Source organism: Penaeus vannamei, chromosome 13 (genome assembly GCF_042767895.1).
Source record: "Penaeus vannamei isolate JL-2024 chromosome 13, ASM4276789v1, whole genome shotgun sequence".
Classification (NCBI taxonomy): domain Eukaryota; kingdom Metazoa; phylum Arthropoda; class Malacostraca; order Decapoda; family Penaeidae; genus Penaeus; species Penaeus vannamei.
The window spans coordinates 19,715,812-19,723,311 of record NC_091561.1 but is presented as its reverse complement, the minus strand read 5'-3'; the positions used below and the strand labels follow the sequence as shown (position 1 = coordinate 19,723,311).

The 7,500-nt window shown below is 37.4% G+C and overlaps 1 protein-coding gene across 2 annotated transcripts in view; it reads right to left on the bottom strand.

The window, feature by feature from the left end:
* lqfR (clathrin interactor lqfR) overlaps window positions 1-7,500 on the bottom strand; it is a 57,378-nt gene that overhangs the window by 49,583 nt on the left and 295 nt on the right. The gene's annotated exons all lie outside the window — the stretch shown is intronic.

Here is a 7,500-nt window from a genome sequence, read left to right as displayed (position 1 = left end):
TAAAATGATATATTTGGAGAACCGTTTTGTATGCTAGTGAGACATGAACTGTCAGTGAGGCTATGAAGACGTTGCAGGCTGCGGGGTTTGGGTCTTTATGGAGAACGAGAAAAATATCATGGGAGGATAACGTCAAAAGGCTAAGTAGTGAGAAGAGCTGATCTGAGTAAACCTTTGCTGCTTAAAGCACTAGTAAAGAGACAATAGTCTATTCGGACAGTTGTAGGTGTAGGGGACCAAGGAAGACAAAGACTGACATTTCTAAATAGGATACAAAAGTGCCTTAGAAAAAGCAAAGTAAACAGATAGCATCATTCCCTTTCATAAATGTTGTGACAGCAATACCTAAAAGTAGATATATACATAACCATTGGCACTAATAGATCAATATTAATACTGATACTTGTTTAATGCATTCTTACTGAAACATGGCATTTTGTGGTGTACATTCTATTAATTGATTTTGAAGCAAAAACTGTAAAAACACAATGGCCTTATTTTGACTGGCACTGTGAAAGAAAAGAAACTAATAATATCTGACCTACTGCTATTAATTGCTTTAATTGTGACTAGAACACCAACAATTTTTCCATATACATGATAATCATTAATATTTTTAAAAAATCAATAAAAAATAATAATAATGACTATCAACAACCATAACGATAATGATGTTTGTTAAATGGTCCTCAGTGATATTCACTTTCAGGTCAGCTTGTCTGCCTGCATGCTAAGTGCAAGACCAGATGTTAAGAGGATAGCATGTCAATAAGCTGATCCCTGTGCCCTCTCCTGACACACGCAGGGTATATCCTCCTTGCAGGCTTGTGGGTAATTTGTGCATTCATCTGGCTGGATAGAAAAGTGTCCACTCATTTTTATCTTGATCTATTGACTTAGGTCTGTCTTTCTTTTGGTGCATTGATTTTTATACCAATAACGATTTTCCATATTTTTCTTTGTATGGTTCATGTAAAACCAGCACACAAATTATAATATCAAAGAAATAGAAACTATAGGTGCTATGGGCATAGTAGGATGGGGAAAAAAACTGCTGCTTTCCAAACAGGTAAACGCAAAAATAAAGATAAACATCCATAAAAAGTGTAATAAACATAATATATATCGAGTGATAATAAAATTTCTTAAATTTACGAAAAACATAAAATGCCTTACTTTCTACTTTTTATTGGTGAGCAGTTAAAAACACACTTTCAGATCATTGTGCTGATTAAGATTAAAATTTATACTGAAGACAATCCGTTTCTACATTCTTTCCCATTTCTTTTTTTTTATACAGGCATCTAACAAGATGGAAACTGTCAAATGTGATATTAGGTTGAAAAACAAATCCCAAAGAAATTATACACATATCTAAAACAAGAGTATTCAAAGTATACAAGAATATAAAATACATAAGATCTAAGTTTAACAAGAAAGACACTGATACATTAATATAAAAAAAAACAAATTACAATACAACTAAAATGCTAAAAACTGCACATGAATATGAACAGTACAAACATAAAATCAAAATAAAATTAGGGATCATCTCTAACAGAAAATCATGGCTTGGAAAATGTTTAAAACATGGTAAATGCAACATACTGATAAAATACATCCTTAAACACAAATAATTACAACTAATTGATAGGTCTAATCAATCTAAATATTATGTTTCAGCCTATCCACTTCAGAACACTAGGGAAATGTCATAGGCTAATTGGCAAAAGAAATCACAGAAAAGAACATTAGGAGAGAATACATGATATATAATTTGAAGAGATCACAGGATAGAACATTAGAATAGAACATGATAGAAAATTAATAAAGAACACAGGACATATCATTGGAAGAGAACACAGGACAGATCATTAGAAGAGAACACATGACATATCATTTGAAGAGAACACAGGATAGATCACTGGAAGAGAACACAAGATAGAACATTTGTAGAGAACACAAGATAGAAAATTAGTAGAGAACACAGGACAGATCATTAGAACAGAACACAGGACACAAAATGAGAAGAAAACACAGGATAGAACATTAGTAGAGGACACAAGATAGAAAACTAGTAGATAGCACAGGACAGATCATTTGAAGTGAATACAGGACAGGTAATTAAAAGAAAAGAACACAGGACAGAACATTGGAAGAAAAAATAGGATAGAACATTAGTAGAGAACACATGACAGGTAATTAGAAGAAAATGCAGGAGAGGACATTAGAAGAGAACACAGTATAGACCATTAGAAGAGAACACAGTATAGACCATTAGAAGAGAACACAGTATAGACCATTAGAAGAGAACACAGTATAGACCATTAGAAGATAACTCAGGACAGAACATTTGAAGAAAACACAGGACAGAACATTTGAAGAGAACACAGGACAGAACATTAGAAGAGAACACAGGACAGAACATTAGAAGAGAACACAGGACAGAACATTAGAAGAGAACACAGGACTGATCATTAGAAGAGAACACAGGACTGATCATTAGAAGAGAACACAGGACACATTAGATGAGTAAATTAGGAGAGAACACACTGCAGAATGACAATTGTTTCTGAGACTGTTGTTCTTACTTTCCCAGGAAAAACATGATATTCTTCGAGAATTGCAGGTGCACTGCAGACAGAAAGCAATTTTGAAATGTGCAGTAACAAATACAGCCAGTACTCTTGATTTGATAGTCCTGACAGTAGGGAAGGCATAAGGTTTGCGAGAGAACTTTCAGTATAAAATAAGCTGAGGTAATTGTTCGCAATACGGAAGCACACATCAGGGATCAAGTTACCATGTCACAATTTTTTTTTTTCCTTCAAGTTTGTGTGACTGGGCATGCACTTTGGGCATTGCCCAAATGGAGGATTGATGGGGGGCTCTGCCACCCAGCCCCCAGGCAATCATTGTCTTCGTCTTGGTACGCACGGCATGACAGAGCCAAAACAAGGGAGCATCAAGGGAACTATGGCAATGAGTGGAGTTTACCACAATAATTTTTCTTTATTTGTAGAGCTACCATTTGTGTCTGCAGATTATTACTCGTATGAACTACTGCAACTTTTAAAGATTAACCCAAATTGAGTAATAGAATATACAACAAAATTACGCAAACCACAACAAATGCTTAAAACTGGCTAATGAAACTATATGGACGTGCCTGCCATCATAATAAAGTATACAGAAATCTGCCCCAAAATTCGGTAACATACACAGGAATACACATAACCATAAACTCCACCTAACATCCCCTAACCACAAGGCTCTGCCACCTGGACCCTGTACCCTTTATACAATATGTTTTTACCCTGTATTCCTTAGCCAGGACCCCTTACCAGGGGGCTCTGCCCCCAGAACCCCTAAGGTTGTTAAACAATAGGTTCTAGCCATAAACTTCACCTAAGGTATGCCTCCTGGCCCCCCGCTGCATAAAATAGATTGTATAAATTACTAAATACTGTTTCTTTCTACAAAGAATTTGCACTCTGAAGGACTAATTGAGACAGTTGATGGTCTCTGATACCACAATGATGGACAATTGTGCCTATTTCTTCAGCAAAGCCACTTTTCTATATCAAACATGGCCCAAATGTAAAGAAAGCTTTTTCTACCATCACTTGTGAAAGAATGAATGTTTACAGAGCTGTCAAAAATCTGCACATGCGCAGATTATTAAAAATAATCATATTAACTGATGTTAAAAATGTTAAGTATCTATAACAATATCAAAGGAATAATAGACTACAGACAAATGGACTAGGCACTGATAACAAAATAACCATTTTTACAGGTGCATAAGCTACTAATTCACAAACTACTGGACATATCGCAGAAATGAGTTATGTGGTCAGTGCACTACTTGATACTGCACTGTAAATATTATGAGCGACTGTGATTAGTATCACTAAGGCCCGTACTTTTAAAACCTTCGCCAGTGCTGGCGTTCGCCTGAGTGAGGGAGGCCTTACTTTTAAACCCAACGTTCGCCAGGCGCTAACATCTTGCATTCTCGCTAAATCTAGCGCAAATTTGTTTACATCTGCAGTGCACATAACATAACCTAAACTTAATTATTAACCTCGAGAGAAGACGAAAATGTTATTTCCGCAATAGTCATGCTTTATACTATAACAAGGAGTTAAAATTTAACTTTATGCTATAACAAAGAAGTTGAAAATATCTTTATACTATAACAAAATTAACTTTATACTTTATGCTATACTACACTTTATACTATAACAAGTTTAACTTTATGGCCCGTACTTTTAAAACCTTTTGCTTTTTCTCGCGTTTTTTTCATTCACAGAAGCGCTAGATTTAGCAGGAATCCAAGATGTTAGCGCCTGGCGATCCCTTTCGTTCGCCAGGCCTGGCGAACACCTGCCTTGGTTTTAAAAGTAAGGCCTCCCTCACTCAGATGTTCGCCTGGCGAAGCTTCGCCAGGCGAACGCCAGCATTGACGAAAGGTTTTAATAGTACTTTATACTATACTATATCAACTTTATACTTTTATACAAAAAATAACTATACTTTAACAAAAGAGTTTAAAAATTACTATTTTACTATTCCTAACTGATATAAGATATTGAACTGTAGGCCTACAAGGGTATCATTAGACACGCCTCATTATAGGGCGGTGGAGCACTACAGCTCTGTTTCTATAGCCAAAAGTAAACATACCGCCATAAAAACACTTCTGGTAACATTTGTGAAAAGAACATTATCCCTACAACCAAAATAACAACAACCTAAATCTAAATAAGTCATCTCGGGGGTGGGGGGTAGGGGTAGGGGGGTAGGAATACAGCTGATGTCTTGAGCTCTCGACTGGAACATCGAAGGTCTTGAAAAAAATACGTATATACGTTATTTCATAACAAATTATGATTTTAAGATATTTTATAATGTCAATGTGATTCCTACATCCTATCATACACAAATATGTCACTAATTTATAATTTGAAAGCAAGAAAATGGTATTCAAACAGCTCTCTTCGCCAGGCTGTTCCAATATGATCTTTCGCCAGCCCTGGCAAACGTTCGCCAGGCATGATTTTAAAAGTACGAAATTCCGGATCGCCCCGCGAAACCTTTCGCCAGCCCTGGCGAAAGGTTTTAAAAGTACGGGCCTAAGAGCGACACACAGAGATAGAGGGAAATGGAGGTAAATCTTTACAGTATGGACACACTAAGTTATGGCAAATTGAATGTGATATTCTTGTAGAGGACATAAAGTTGCAGTAGTAAGTATAAGAAATAATCTGCAGACACAAATCGCAACGCCATAAATAAAGGAAAATTATCAAGGAAAGTGCCACTCTCAGCCTAAGTCCACTCGAGACTCCTGAGTTTCGCATTTGTCTTGCCATGCATACCAAGGTGAAGACAATATTACCCAGGGGGTATTGGGGCGGGGCCTCCCATCAACCCTTCCCTTGGTCAGTGCCAAAAGGGCATGCCCAGTCATGGCAACTTAGATTGATGAAAAAATTTTTGATGTAGAGATGGCGTGTGCATCCATACTGTAAAGAATTACCAAAATGGACACTACTATCTTATAGGGCATAAGAAATAGACCCCTCACAACGCTAGCATTCTTAATGTTTGTCTTCTATAAGTTGACATGCAGTAGTAATAAACGGAGGGAACAGGGGGTTGTCCCCACTGTATGGAATAACTAGAAGGCAGGAAAGTAGGTCCTCTTGATACCCTGATTTTGGGATTCGCCGTGGATATTGTTCCGTCACCGGATTTTATAACATTTTGGCTATTTGCCCGGCATATACTCGCGCTTGTGCACTATCAATAATTATGTCTTGGTCATTTCATGCAATATCCATAGTCGAATCGAGACTCTGCTGGGGTATTTCTCCGGCTTTTTTTTTGTCAGAAGCCTGCACTGAAGAGCTATTTTTCCGGCAGGGGCGCACATCATCAAAATTTTTTATTATTCTTAGGACCGAGTGGACATACATGCTAAGTTTGCTATAGTTTGACATTTCTGTGATTTTCATCCCTATTCTGTGATTTTAGTGTGCCTATAAATGATAGGACCACACCCGTCAGAGACGAAGTCCCCAACTTCCGCTAAAAATGTTGGGGGATCCCGTGGGGAATCAGGTGTTGGGGGGGGGGGATTTCTTTCATACCATGTATTTTAAAAAGCAAAAGAATGTGGGAAATTGAAAATCCGAGCCAAGGATAGTATTTCAGATGATAAAGAAAGTGAAAAATGTAGGAAACCAAGAGAAGATTCGGCCACGGATGATTTGACACGGTGTTGCGCGAACGAACAAGCGAGTGAACCGCATCTTAAACGGACAAACTACCAGTAGGATTGCCGTATGAACCAAAAGTACCTCCTAACCCGGGGGCTATGCCCCCATACCCCCTCCCAATTGCCGTATTTCCCGATGCAGGCAAACACTAAGTAGGAGTACTTCAACTCTGGCTTTACTTTCTTATCCGGTGTACGCTTCAAAGTTGCAGCAACAGTCCTTGAATCTTTGACATAAAATGGAGTGAAATTGCTCTCTTGAAATTTGGTCAAACTGTCCTTCACATTAGCAAAACTGGCAAATTCAGTTCCAACTTTGAAGGGATCCATAATCGATGATCGACCCTTAGCCATGAACAATGAACAACACAAAAACAGCGCCAAAGTTTGTATGCAAGGCTAATGCGTGTGTGTGTGTTTGCGCACAAATAGTTAGTCCGCATGTATGCTGGATGAATAACCAAACTGTTATAAAATCCGGTGCCAGAACAATATCCACGGCGTTTGGCATTTCCTCTTTGAAGATTACATCCTCTCAATAATAAATACCAGTACAATATGTTAAAGTACTCAGTTCCTGCACTTTCCTGCATTCAAATACATCAAACAAAATGGGAATATATCCCATCCTTTTATATATTGTGCACACTGATCTTGTATTATACAACCAACAGAATATTTAGACAGAATACAGGAAATCACATTAGGAAAAAATATAGGAGAGAACATTAGGATAAAACACTGGCTCAAACACTGAACAGAGGATAGATTACAGAAAAACACAGGACAGACCATTAGCAGAAAACACGCCAAAGCACACAAGTGAACATTATGACCGAACACAGAAAAGAACTTCAGAATAGACCACAGCAGCGACCATCAAGACCTCCCAACCAATATGTTTACAAGAAGACATCCTGTTTTGGAAGTCATTCTGGGTGTCCTCATTGCATCCAAAATAGACTAGGCCTACTGTTTATAATTTCATCTACACTGGTTTATTTACAGCCAAAGATAACTAGCATTGTAATTTGAGATTGTAATTTGAGGTTGGCAAATCAATCTTGCCAATCTCAACAAATTAAATTATGAAGTATATTCAAAAGAAATAGGAATTATGAAGAAATATGTTTGACAGATGACGATACTGAAAGGAACCTTCCACTCTTATCATCTGATTTAACATCTAGGATCCCCCTGTTTTACCGACGAAT